Here is a 14,838-nt window from a genome sequence, read left to right on the forward strand (position 1 = left end):
GAATGATCCCGGTACAGACTGTTGAACCCGTGTGTATGCGCATGACCAATGAAAAGGGCAATTCAGGTCATGATGCTCTCCGTGCACTGACACCTATTGTGGATGACAATCAAAACTGTTTATGGGTTAGTTCAGGATCAGGGGACAGTGTACAAATTTCAGACACTCACTCAGTATTTTCCATTAAACAGCTCAAACCCATTGCTTTACCGACTCACTCGCTGCTGCTCTTAATGCTTTAACCACTGATCTTGCAGCAGCTTTTACTGAGACTAAACACGATTGTGGAAGATGGCTGGTGAAGTTCAAATTAATGGCCCTTTCCATCGTGCCTGTAAACAGTACCCTATTCCGAGGGAGAGTATTCCATGTTTGTGAATTGTCATTGCCTCATTGGAAAAACAGGGGGGTATTATGTCAAGGGTCTTTCTCTACTACCTCTCCTATATGGCCTGTTAGGAAGACAGATGATCCATGGAGACTTACTATTGACTATCGAGCATTAAACAAAGCTACCCCATGACACAGCCCAACTGCTAGTCAGGCTCATTGTCTGCTAACATCTGTCCCTCGCAAAGCCACTGTTTTCTCCACTCTTGACATAGAGAATGGTTTTTGGAGTATCCCAGTTGCTCAGGCAGACCAGTATAAATTCACTTTCACATTCGAGGGGCAAGGGTATACTATTTCGTGTCTACCACAAGGTTTCCATCACTCACTGTCAATATTCCACCAGCGTATGGCACAAGCTGTGAAGGCATTTTCAAAACCATCAGTTCTCCAATATGTAGACGACCCCCTCCTCGGTACAGAAACTGTCCAAGAGCATTTGTTACTTTTAAATGAACTTTTCGATCTGTCACAGAAAGTGGGATTGAAAGTGAATCTGAAAAAAGACTCAGTTGATGCAGAGTGAAGTCACCTTTATGGGGGTAAAAATCTCTGCCAGGGGATTCAGTCCGGATCAGCATAAGGTCAAAGTTATTCAGAGACTCCCATTGCCTGTATCGAAGATGGTATTGCGATCCTTTCTGGGGTTGGGAGGATATCAGAGAAGTTTTATCCTGAACTTTGCAGATTTGGCCGAGCCACTGTATGAACTGGTGAAAGGTGATGAGGAGGATATTCAGTCAGCATGGGCTGATAGTCACACAGAATCAGTGAATACCTTCAAACAGGCAACAGTGCAGATACTGCCCTGATCACCCCAGACTCTAACAGGCCTTTCCACCAGGAAGTTGGTTCCACCCCTTCCAGCCTGACGGCAGTTTTAAGTCAGGAACAGCAGATAAATGACACATTGCACCCTATCACATCGGCCTCCTGTATTTTGAAAGTGGCAGGGAATATATACTCAGCCTGTGAAGGTCACCTACTAGCGACCTTCTGGACAGTCAATCACTTTACTTACATCACCGGACTACAGAAAGTGATTTTACATTCACCGCAAATAACCCTTAATCTCCTATTAAAACCAAGTGACACTAAAGTGTCTTCTCAATGGATCAGCAAATGGACACGAGAGTTACTGCAGCGAGACTTGGACATCACCCCCACACAAACAACCCTTTTGCTCTTTATGCTTGCTTATGATGGAAGTCCACACCAGTGTCCGTTATCTGTGTTGGAGATGGAATTAAACCCGGTCAAAGCCTGCCATGTGTACATGGATGGATCGTCCCTACTATATTGACAGCCGCCCCAAAACCAGGTGTACCATAGTTGATATGGACACTCCTGATTGGTCAATGAGATTCCAAGTTCTCGCCCATTCATCTCAACAAGCCGAGCTGATAGTGATCATCCTCACTGTCCACTATACAGTTATTGCCTTACCCCTGTACGATAAAAATGATTATTGTTTATCAGCTGGTAAAGCTTTATTACATTCTGGTCTCCCCTGTAAGCTATGGGAAGTGTTCCAGGGACAAGTCGCCCCCTGTCATGTAGGAGAGGTTACAGCCCATTGGAAAGATTCATCACCAAACATCCAGAGTAACAATGCAGCCGACCAGCTTGCTAAGGAATCTGTAGAGAATGGATTCCCAATCCCAGGGTGGGTGATGGATAAATCCAGATCCCAGACACCTGTTGTCGCAGTTGCTACTAAAACAAAAACCATTGATTTGACAGAACTCCAAACTTTGTTCACTCCATATGCTCAGGTCACAGAATGGCACAAACAGGGGTGTCCATTACCACAGCACACATGGTGGACAAACTCCACAGTGATTCAGCACCATGATAAAGGAAGCACCTCCCTGTTAATGATTACAAATAAGGATGTTTCTTTGGTAGTTTGCATTCCTACCCAACTTAAAGAGGAAACGTTAGCCCTCTTTCATTCTTACCCAATGGCTGGACATTACTCAGCTGATACTACACTACAAAAACTAACCTGTGCTGTTGGTGGTCAGAAATGGAACAGTATATAGAACAATACATCAATAGATTCCAACTGTGTTTGCAAGTTATTCCTCCTTCCTGTTCTAATCGAGCCCTACTCTGGTCACAACCTCCTCCTGATGGCCCATGGATACACTTACAGATTGATTTTCTTGGTCCCTTTACAAAGTCTCAGGGAAACTAGGAGTATGCTCTTGTGGTGGTGGACCAATTTACAAAATGGATAGAGGCCTTCCCAACCAGGCTGCACGAATCCTTTTGAGTGAGGTGTTCTGTAGGTGGGAAATAGTGACCAAGTGGATAGTGACCAGGGTCCACACTTTACAGGGGAGATTTTTACTGTCCTGCAGAACATGCTCCAAATATGGCATAAATTGCACATTGCACACCACCCATAATCATCAGGGGCTGTGGAAAGAGGTAATTGTACTTTGAAAACCATGTGAAGCAAATTGTGTACAGAACAGCCCACTCAATGGGCTGACGTGATGCCTCCATGTTTGATGGCAATATGTTCCACCCCTCACAAGGCAACAGGGATAAATCCATCTTAGGCTATGACTGGGAGACAAATGCAGACACTGGGACATGTGACTCTGGGAAATAGAACACCATTAAAACTACAGCCGTGTAGTCAGACGTGGTTGCAGACAATGATAGACCATGTGGTAAAAGTGAACAGACTGGTGGCAGAAAACCTGGGAAGGTCACAAAATCAAATTAAACGATGTTTTGACAAGAAAGTCAAACAATTCGAATATGGGGGTTGGAGACCAAGCAATTCCACAAAATATTGCTCCTACAAACACTCTTGATGTGAAATGGCTAGGTGCCCACACCATAACTGACAAATTAAACACAGCTGTATACCAAATGAACATGTCACATGGTCCAAAAAGAGAACCAAAACTGAGATGGTTCCATATTAATCAGATGAAAACTGCGAAGGATTAAAATGTTACATTTGCTCTACCTACAGGTGAAAATGTGGATCTGCATGATTTTATTGATACTCGGAAAGATGGTGAATGCAATAAACACAACAATAGTATTCACGGCCACCATTATACGCTATACTCTGGACAAAGCAATTCAGTGACGACACCCCATACCCCCTCTATCGTTAAATTTAAAATCCATAATTAAAATACTGTAACATCCCAAAAGCAATTGTTTACGATGCGACAAGATAATGAATGAAGAGAGGAAGGAAATGAAAATCTGGGAAATGGACATAGGTGGGAAACAGTTGTGAATGCAAGTCAACATCCCTGGCTCAGAACTATTTCTACTCTGCTCATGTTGGTACAAACAGTGATCACAATTTTATAATAGCCGTCCTTTGTTACTCGAGAAATCTTACTTCAAGACTGCCGAAGTGAACTGAATTGAGCTGGAACTCAGCTCTCATGTCTAAAAGAAAGTAATAGTCAATAAATAGTATTTAGGGGTCAATATATTGTCACATATTTCACCCTCAAACTGGGGAGTTGTAAGTAGGCTTGGGTAGCTAGATTTTAGCTTAAACTTGATCATTTTCACACTGTATCCTCTGTAATAACTAACCAGGTCAAGTAAGCCATCTTCATACTAACACGTAACTAAAGAAGTCATTTTTGTGTCTTGTATCAGCAACCGTATTAATCAAATTAATGTATTAAGCAGTAACCCGTCAAAAAACAATGATTACAAAGCAATGGCTCTTGTTTAAGTTGTAATTGATGAATTAAGAATCATACTAGAAAGAATGGGCTTTAATTTAAAAGTAGTATGTTTAAAAATTAAGTCTTAAGCTTGTAAGGAAGTTCAGTGTAGGATTTTGTAAGTCACTGTGACACAAAGTCAACAGAAAAAGTTTTGTGACCCTGATCACATTCAATAACTTGGCTGAAAAAGAATCAATTTCTGTACAAATTCATACTGTCCAAGGAGATAACAGCCATAATGAACACAACTATTCATAGGTTTTTCACTCATTATAAAAGGTTATAAAAGAACAGCTATTGAACACGAGAAGCAGCACAAAAACCCCAGAGGAAGAACGAAGAGAATCTTCAGTCAACAGAACACAGCAAGAGAAAGAGAGACCACCCCACAGTCACTCGGAGGGCTACTGCCGAGGTTCTGAGGAACAGACTGTGACTATTATCTTTGTTAATTATCACTTCTTTGCACTGAATATAAACTACTCAATAAATCTGCTACACTTATAACCAGCATATACCTGTACCCAGAGTGGTTTGTTGTAGTCACGGAGAAGTCACCCTGGTTGGATTAAATGGAATCCTGAAAATAGCAGGAAACCCTATAGGTGAGGGACCAAGTGAGGGAAGATGTGATAATTTAGAGAGAGAGGAGAAGGCGAGAGAGAAAGGTAGCAACAAGGGAATTGATAATCTGAGTGTGGCAGGAAGAGAAGATTGGAGGGAAGCAAAACTGTATCAGGAAGTCGAAAGGTGGTCAGCGAAATTAGAAGACAGATGAAGCAAAGGCAAGCATCAAATAGGATCAGAATGCGGAATAATGTTTCAAAAAAAATTGAAGGGCTTTCTATCTGAATGCATGCAGCATTCACAACAAGGTAGATGATTTGAAGGCACAAATAGAGGTAAATGAGTATGACTTAATTGTCATTACAGAGACATAGTTGAAGAGTGACATAAACTAGGAACTGAATATTCAAGGATATTCATCATTTAGGAAGGATAGGCAAAAAGGAAAGGGTAGTGGGGTGGCACTCTTAATAAGGAAGTTGATCAGTAAATTAGTGAAAGAGGATCTTAGATTGAAGGATCAAGATGTAGAATCAATTTGAGTGGAGCTAAGAAACAGCAAGGGGCAGCAAACATTGGTGGGAGTTGTTTACAGGCCACCAAACAATAGTGGTAATGTTGGACACTGTATAAATCAGGAAATTAGAGGTGCATGTGACATGGGTTATACAGTCATAATGGGCAACTTCAATTTAAATAGGGTCTGGATAGACATATAATCAGCACAAATGCTGTGGTGGATGAATTCCTGAAGTGTGTACCAAATGGGTTTCTGGAGCAGCACGTTGAAGAACCAACGAGGGATCAGGCTATTTTAGGTTTAGTACTATGTAATGAGAAAGGGCTAATTAATATCCTTGCTGTAAAGGAGCATAAATAGTGAGAATAGTATGATAGAATTTTACATTAAGTTTGAAGGTGATATCATTGATTCTGAAACTAGGGTCTTAAATCTGAACAAAGGAAACTAAGAAGGTATGAGAGGCAAGTTGGCTAAGGTGGATTGGGAAAATACACTGAAGGATTTGACAGTGGACAGGCAATAGCTAGTATTTAAAGAAATACTACATGGTTTATAACTAATATACATTTGTCTAAGACACAAAAACTCAACAGGAAAGATGAATCAACTGTGGCTAACAAAAGAAGTTAAAGATTGAATTAGAGCAAAGTAAGTGGCTTATAAAGTTTCCAGAAAAAGTGGTAAGTCTGAGGATTGGGAGCAATTTAGAATCCAGCAAAGGATGATCAAGAAACTGATTCAGAAAGAGAAAAGAGAATATGAAAGCAAGCTAGGGAGAAACATAAAGACGAACCGTAAAAGTCTCTTTAGGTATGTGAAAAGGAAAAGATTAGCAAGGACAAATGTACATTCTTGATAGGGGGAGACAGGAGAGTTTTTAATGGAGAATAGGGAAATGGCAGAGAAACTAAAGAATAACTTTTGTGTTTGTCTTCACAGAGGAAGACACAGAAAATCTTCCAGCAATACGAGCGAACCAAAGGACTTGTGAAAATAAGGAACTGAAAGAAATTAGTTTTAATAAATTGGTAGTCCTCAAAAGATTAACTGGATTGAAGGTTGATAAATTCCCTAGACCAGATGAGCTACATCCAAGCGTGGTGGAGGAGGTGGCTATAGAGATAGTGGATGCATTCATGGTTATCTTTCAAAATTCTTTAGATTCTGGAATGGTTCCAGCAGACTGGAAGGTAGCAAATGTAATCCCACTATTTAAGAAAGGAGAGAAAATGGGGTACTACAGACCTGGTAGTTTGACGTCAGTAGTCGGGAAAATATTAGAATCTATTATAAAGGATGTGATAACTAGACACTTAGAAAATAATATGATAATGATATATGTAATTGCACGAGAGTGGGTACAGAGGAAATTTGCTGGGATGTTGCCAGGACTGGAAAAATGCAGCTGTGAGGAAAGATTGGATAGGCTGGGGTTGTTCTTCTTGGAACAGAGAAGGCAGAGGGGAGATCTGATTGAAATGTACAAAATTTTGAGGGGCCTGGATAGAGTGGAGGTTAAGGGCCTATTTACCTCAGGAGAGAGGTCAGTGACTAGAAGGCACAGATTTAAAGTGATTGGTAGAAAGATTAGAGGGGAGATGAGGAAATGTTCTTTTACCCAGAGAGTGGTGGGGGTCTGGAACTCACTGCTTGAAAGGATAGTTAAGGCAGAAAGCCTCAACTCATTCAAAAGGAGTCTGGATATGCACCTCAAGTGCTGTAATCTGCAGGGCTATGGACCAAATGCTGGAAGGTGAGATTAGAATGGGTGGAACATTTTTTGGCTGGCACAGACACGATGGGCCAAGTGGCCTCTTTCTTTGCCATAAACCTTCAATGATTCTATGATTAGGCAACGTCAACGTGGCTTAATGTAAGGGAAATCTGGCAAACCTGGTGGAGTTTTTTGAGGATGTAGCATAGATAAGAAGAACCAGTGAATGTGATGTATTTAGATTTTCAGAAAGCTTTTAATAAGGTGCCACACAGGAGGTTAGGAAACAAAATTAGGGCACATGGAATTCAGGGTATTTTACAGGCCGTTACTAGTGGCGTACTTCAAGGGTCAGTGCTGGGGCTGCAACTGTTTACAATCTATATAAATAATTTGGATGTGGGGACTGAATGTAATATTTCCAAATTTGCTGATGACACAAAACTAGGTGGGAATGTGAGTTCTGAGGTGGATGCAAGGAGGGTTCAAGGGGACTTGGACAGGCTAAGTGAATGTGCCAGAACATGGCAGATGGAAAATAATGTGAATAAGTGTGAAGCTATCCATTTTGGTAGAACCCCCCACCACCGAAAGACAGAGTATTTCTTAAATGGTGAGCAGTTAGCAAGTGCTGATGTCCAAAGGGACCTGGGTGTCCTTGTTCATAAGTCACTAAAACCTAGCATGTAGGTGCAGTAAGCAATTAGGAAGCCAAATGATATGTTGGCCTTCATATCAAGGGGATTTGAGCACAGGAGTAAAGAGGTCTTGCTGCAATTGAATTGCGCCTTGGTGAGAATGCACCTGAAGTATTGTGTACAGTTTTGGTCTCCTTATTTAATGAAGGATTTACTTTCCATAGATGAAGTGCAACGGAGGTTCACCAGACTAATCCCTGGGATGGCGGGTTTGTCTTATGAGGAGAGATTGAGGAAACTGAGCCTGTATTCTCCACAGTTTCAAAGAACGAGAGGTGATCTCATTGAATCTTACAAAATTATTATGGGATGTGACTGTGTAGATGTAGATAGGATGCTTCCTCTGGCTGATGAGTCTAGATCTGGGGACACAGTCTCAGCATAAGGGGTAAGACATTTAAGACTGAGATGAGGAGGAATTTCTTTACTCAGAGGGTGGTGAATCTTTGGAATTCTCTACCCCAGAGGGCTGTGGAAACTCATTCATTGAGCAAGTTCAAGACAAAAATCGATAGATATCTGGATACAAGTGACATCAAGGGATATGGGGATAGCACGGGAAAGTGGCATTGAGGTAGATGATCAGCCATGATCTAACTGAATGGTGGAGCAGGCTCGATGGGCTGAATGGACTACCCCTACTCCTATGTTCCTCACTCCACAGATACTACCAGAGGTGCTGAGGATTTTTTGCTTTCATTCAGCAAATAATACATGTTGGCTGTGAATGTCTGCATAAAAATGAGAGTTTTTCATTCCCTGACCAGGAATCCAACCCGGACCATGGCAGTGAAAACGTCAAATTCTAACCACTAGACCACCAGGGAAGCTCTGCAATGCTCCTTCAGGTTAGCTGCTTTTCCCATTTCACTTTCAGCAGAAAATTTCTAGGATTCTATGAAGATTTGAGTCCTGCCGCAGTCATTTTATGCACAGAAATCTGGTTCAAATTAATGAAACCAAACCATTCCCACTCATTCGCTAAAGGAGCAATTTTCCTTGCAAGCAGTGCAAGGATCTTTATGAACACATTTTTTTTTTGCTTTTTCAGTGTTTATTTCTCACTAGTTTTGCTTTGTTTCTAACAAGTTCACAATATCTAATGGGTGTCGTTAAATGTTAGTTTCCAATTAGAAAATGGTGCTGAGCGTCAATCACTTTAACAGAATGCAGCCACTGTTATTGTGATCAGTTTGCAAGTCAGTGACCTCCCCACGTAGCAAACTAAATAAGGCAAAATCAAATTCACTGCAAGCAGGGTTTGAATCTACACAGGGAAACCCTAACCCTGACCTTAACCTGCTTCCCTCTCACCTGCTGGAAATGCACTCTCCACCTCAGCCCCACCCCCGCCCGCCAAACACGCATGCTCAGCTCGCACTGCCCGCCCACCCGACTGATTGACGGCAGCTCTGCACCAATAGAAAGGGCGGGGGCGGGACTGGAGCAGCGGCGGGTCCTGCAAGCAATCGCAGGGAGTGAGGGGCGGGGCTTGAACACGGTGTGAGCGGGGCCGCCCTCTGTCCCTCTAGTCCCGCCCACTCTTGCTATTGGACCGAAGCTGCCGTCAATCACCCGCTGGGCTACCTGGTGAGAGGTCGCGAGCGAGCGGACGGTACCAAGTGCGCAGGCGCGTTGCGGAGCAGTGTTTGGGGGCATGCGCAATGTGAGTGATGGCGGTGCACAGGTCATTGTCGTAACTGTAGTCGGTAAGCGGCGGCGGGGCTGCTCAGTCCCGCCCGGAGCAGTGTTTGTGCTGGCGGTGGAGAAGTTTCAGAAACACCCGGTGTAGGCCTCAACACCCGCAATGAGAAGCTCCCGGTCCCCGCGTTTGCACCGAGCGGGGCGGCAGCTGCGGGGCTTCTCCCGGTGACAGGCCCGGGGTTAACGGCCGCCAGATTTCCAGCTCTTTTGGAGGAATTAAAGATTAATAAAGTGTAACATCAAAGGAGAAAACTTTAAAGGAAACTGAGCTCAGTTATAAAGGGGCCTGGGGGAGGGGAGGGAGGAACCATTTGGGACACAGCACAGGGCAGGAGGTCCCCTCTCCCCCACTCCCTGGTTCCACAAAGACTCCCCTTGGACTGGGCCACACCTGGGCAGGGCTGGCTCAAGGTGCAGGAAGCTGCTCGGCTGAGCTGTGGACTGGGAGGAGTGGGGGGTTTGACTGACAGGCCTGGGGAGGGGGATATCAGGGCAGGTACACACACTGCTCCCCCTTTTCCTCCTGGGATCTTTCACTGGAGTCGTGTTGCTGAGTGTTTCTAAACTCTGTCTCCCTATCCCAGTAATGTCGGTGGATTGTAGGTTGCTGTGAGTGTTGGACTATATTGCGCTTCTTCATTCTTCCTCCTCCTCCCACTCTGAGTTCCATTCTGCAGGCTCTGGCAGCTCGATGTGCCTGAAACGTTAACTCTGTTTCTCTCTCCACAGATGCTGCCTGACCTGTTGAGCATTTCCAGCATCTGCTCCTTTTATTTTTGATTTCCAGCATCCTCAGTATTTTGCTTTTGTTTTATTGCAGACGTTGCTCACAGAACTGAGTTGAGAAACACGGACAGACCAATTAAGAGCCAGTTTGTATCGGGGTGGATGTTGGATGAGGAAGTCGGCGTAGGTCTTTTTGTTAGATCAGTTTGATTTGGTGTGGAGTTGGAGCAGAAGCTGCTGGGTTTAACCTCGAGTACATTTGAGTCCAGTCGGGCACAACAATTGCCAATGTGAGACTGCCAAGGGAGGTAGATTGGAGGGGAATGTGCTGCAGGGCACATGCACAACCATCCTGGGCCAGGAAGCAGGAGGGGAGAATGTTGTGAATTTTTATCCAGACTGACAGTGATGGCTTTTCTGAACTCCTTTTACAGGGTACAAGAATGGGAGGATTTGCAGACAGGAATGTCAAGCCAAAATCGGTTCAAGATCTGACAGCGTTACTCGATTCATCAGGACTTGAATAACATTGGCTTTTGAATGTGGAACGAGACATTTTTGTCTGTTCTGACTGTGTGAACAGATTTCAAACATCAGTGTGACTGGAAACACACTGAGACACACACACACACACCCGAGTGAGAGTGTTCCAGTGACTGAATGTGCAAAGAGCTTTAGCCAGTTATACGGCTTGAAAAAAAATCACACCATTCACAGCGGGGAGAAACCATTGAGGTGTTTTGTGTGTAAATGAGGCTTCAACTGATCATCCAACCTGGAGAGACACAAGGACACCCACACCGCGGAGAAACCGTGGAAATGTGGGGACTGTGGGAAGGGATTTAATCGCCCATCCCGGCTGGAAACTCATCGACGCAGTCACACTGGGGAGAGGCCGTTCACCTGCTCCGTGTGTGGGAAGGGATACACTCAGTACACCAGCCTCCTGAGACACCAGAGTGTTCACACTGGGGAGCGGCCGTTCATCTGTTCTGAGTGTGGGAAGGGATTCATTCAGTCATCCAACCTGCTGTCACACCAGCGGGTTCACACTGGGGAGAGGCCATTTAAATGTCCTGACTGTGAGAAGAGCTTTAAAAGTAAAAGTGATCTACAGAAACACCAGCGCACTCACACTGCGGAGAGACCATTCACCTGCTCCGTGTGTGGGAAAGGATTCACTCAGTCATCCAACCTGCTGTCACACCAGCGAGTTCACACTGGGGAGAGGCCGTTTAAATGTTCCAACTGTGAGAAGAGCTTTAAAAAGAAACGTGATCTACAGACACACCAGCACGCTCACACAGGGGAGAGGCCGTTCACCTGCTCTGAGCGTGAGAAGGGTTTCACTGACTCATCCACCCTACTGTCACACCGAGTTCACACTGCGGAGAGGCCATTTAAATGTTCCGACTGTGAGAAGAGCTTTAAAAAGAAAAGTGATCTACGGACACACCAACGCACTCACACTGGGGAGAGGCCGTTCACCTGCTCAGAGTGCGGGAAGGGATTCACTCAGTTATCCACCCTGCTGACACACCAGCGAGTTCACACTGGGGAGAGGCCGTTCACCTGCTTTGAGTGTGGGAAGGGATTCACTCAGTTATCCAACCTGCTGACACACCAGCGAGTTCACACTGAGGAGAGACCGTTTAAATGTCCTGACTGTGGGAAGAGCTTTAAAAGAAAAAGTATTCTACAGACACACCAACGCACTCACACTGTGGAGAGGCCGTTCACCTGCTCAGAGTGTGGGAAGGGATTCAGTCATTTATCCCACCTGCTGACACACCAGCGAGTTCACATTGGGGTGAGGCCGTTTAAATGTTCTGACTGTGAAAAGAGCTTTAAAAGGAAAACTGATCTACAGGCACACCAACGCACTCACACTGGGGAGAGACCGTTCACCTGCTCTGAGTGTGGGAAGGGATTCACTCAGTCATCCAATCTGCAGAGACACCAGCGAGTTCACATATAACTGCAGGAGTTGGATTCTGCTACTAATCACATCCAGAACTGAATCATGACAGGAAGCTTGTTTCCAGCGAGGTTCCACAGTGCTCAGTACCAGGTCCCTTTTTGTTGTGTATAAAAGTGGCCGTGTGGTTGACAGTGAGGAAGAAAGCTATAGACTGCAGGAAGATATCAATGGACTGGTCAGGTAGGCAGTTGGGTTAATTGAAGAAAACCAGCATGGATTTCTTAAGGGAAAATCATGTTTAACTAACTTTCTGGGGTTTTTTGAGGAGGTAACAGAGAGGGTTGATGAGGGAATGCTGTTGATGTGGTATATATGGACTTGCAAAAGGCGTTTGATACAGTGCCACACAACGGACCTGTGAGCAAAATAGCTCATTGAATAAAAGGGACGGGAGCAACATGGAACTGGAATTGTCTGAGTGACAGGAAACAAAGAGTAGTGGTTAATGGATGTTTTTCAGGCTGGAGGAAGGTTTGTAGTGGAGTTCCCCTGGGATCAGTGTTGGGACCCTTGCTTTTCATGATATATATTAATGACCTCGACCTTGGTGTACAGGGCACAATTTCAGAGTTAGCGGATGATATTAAACTTGGAAGCATTGTGAGCTGTGAGGAAGATAGTGCAGAACTCCAGGAGGACATAGACAAGCTGGTGGAATGGGCAAACAGGTGGCAGATAAAGGGAAATGTGAACTGATTCATTTTGGTAAAAAGAACATGCAGAGACAATATAAAATAAAGGGGCCAATTCGAAAGGGGGTGCAGGAGCAGAGCGACCTGAGGGTATATGTCCATAAGTTATTGAAGGTGGTCAGACAGGTTGAGAGAGTGGTTAATAAAACATACAGTATCCTGGGCTTTATTAATAGGAGCATAGAGTACAAGAGCAAGGAAGTTGCATTAAACTTGTATAAGACACTAGTTCGGCCTCAGCTGGAGTATTGCATCCAATTCTGGGCGCCACACGTTTGGAATGATGTGAGGGCATTGGAGAAAGTAGAGAAAAGATTCACGGGAATGGTTCCAGGGATGAGGAACCTCAGTTATGAAGATAGATTGGAGAAGTTATGACTGTTGTCCTTGAGAAGAGAAGGCCGAGATGTGATTTGATAGAGGTATTCAAAATCATGAGAGGTCTGGACAGAATAGAGAGAGAGAAACTGTTCCCACTCGTGAAAGGATCGAGAACGAGAGGGCACAGATTTAAAGTAATTGGTAAGAGTAGCAGAAGTGACATGAAGAAAAACTTTTCATCCAGCGAGTGGTTAAGGTCTGGAATGTACCGCCTGAGATGTGGTGGAGGCAGGTTCAATTGAAGTGTTTAAAAGAGAATTAGACTGTTATATGAGAAGGAAGAATGTGCAGAATTACAAGGAGTAGGAGGGGGAATGGCATTAAGTGAATTGCTCTTTTGGAGATCCGGTGCAGACACGATGCACCGAATGGCCTCCTTCTGTGCTGTAACAATTCTGTGACTCTGTGAAAATGGCAAATGGAATTCAATCCGGAGAAGTGTGAGGTAATGCAATTGGGGAAGGTTAAAAAGACAAGGAAATACACAATAAATGGTAGGATACTGAGCAGCGTAGAGGAACAGAGGGATCTTGGAGTGCATGTGCACAAATTCCTGAAGATGGCTGGACAGGTAGGTAAGGTGGTTAAGAAGGCATACGTGATACTTGCTTTTATTGGCTGAGGCATAGGATATAAGAGCTGGGAGGTTATACTGGAACTGTATAAAACACTGGTGAGGCTACAGCTGGAATACTGTGTGATGTTCTGTTCACTGCATTACAGGAAGAGTGTGATTGTATTAGAGAGGGTACAGAGGAGATTTACAAGGATGTTGCCAGGATTGGAGAATTTTAGCCTTGTAGAAAGATTGGTTAGGCTGGGGTTGTTTTCTTCGAAACAGAGGAGGCTGAGGTGTATAAAATTTTGGAGCTGAGATCGAGTGGATAGGAAGGAGATATTTCCATTATCAGAGAGGTCAATAACCAGGGGACATAGATTTACAGTAATTGGCAGAAGGATTAGAAGGCAGTTGAGAAATCTTTTCACCCAGAGGGTTGGTGGGTTTGGTGTCTGGAACTCACTGCCTGAAAGGGTGATCGAGGCAGCAATCCTCATCACATTTAAAAAGTACTTGGATATGCAATTGAGGAGCCGTAACCCACGAGGCTACAGACCTAGAGCTGGAAAGTGGGATTAGACTGGATATCTCTTAATGGTCAGCACAGACATGATGGGCTGAATGGCCTCCTTCTGTGCTGTAACTTCTCTCTGTTTCTATTATGACAGTTGGATTTTTTTCTGCTGATGTGAATAACCCATATAACGTGGCTGGAGTTTAATATTCTGGATAAATGTCAAATAAATCAGCTTTATTTTAAACACACTGTTGTAGATTTTTGTCTTTCCCACCTGAGTGTTTAGCATCACCTGGCTGGAGCTCAGAAAGGACAATCTGGGGGGAGGATCGTACGGCAGGAACAGAACTTCAGCCTGAACACAGTCCTTCAGGATCACACTGAGAGGGACAAACGGCACTTTGGTCTTTCTCGTCTCTCTTCACTGACAGCAAAGTCCCCGTGTGGATTAATCCTGAGGCCTGTAAGAAATGTGTCCCAGCCGCTCTCTTCCATGGTTCAGAGCTCCTGGGCACGAAACAGAAGGCTCCTTTACAACTGTGTTTAGAGTCAGGAAGAACAACAGTGAATGCTGGAAACGTGCTGTCAAATCAGAGATTGGTGTAAAACTGGGATCTGTTCCTGACTGAAAGTGAAACGGCAGGTTTAAGTTTCCAGTCTGAAA

The 14,838-nt window shown here is 44.2% G+C and overlaps 1 pseudogene; it reads left to right on the top strand.

Annotated features, from left to right (window-relative positions):
- LOC137348769 (zinc finger protein 850-like) overlaps positions 1-14,420 on the top strand; it is a 38,940-nt pseudogene extending 24,520 nt beyond the window's left edge.
- The last annotated feature ends 418 nt before the right edge of the window (positions 14,421-14,838 follow it).

This window comes from Heterodontus francisci, chromosome 34 (assembly GCF_036365525.1).
Source record: "Heterodontus francisci isolate sHetFra1 chromosome 34, sHetFra1.hap1, whole genome shotgun sequence".
Classification (NCBI taxonomy): domain Eukaryota; kingdom Metazoa; phylum Chordata; class Chondrichthyes; order Heterodontiformes; family Heterodontidae; genus Heterodontus; species Heterodontus francisci.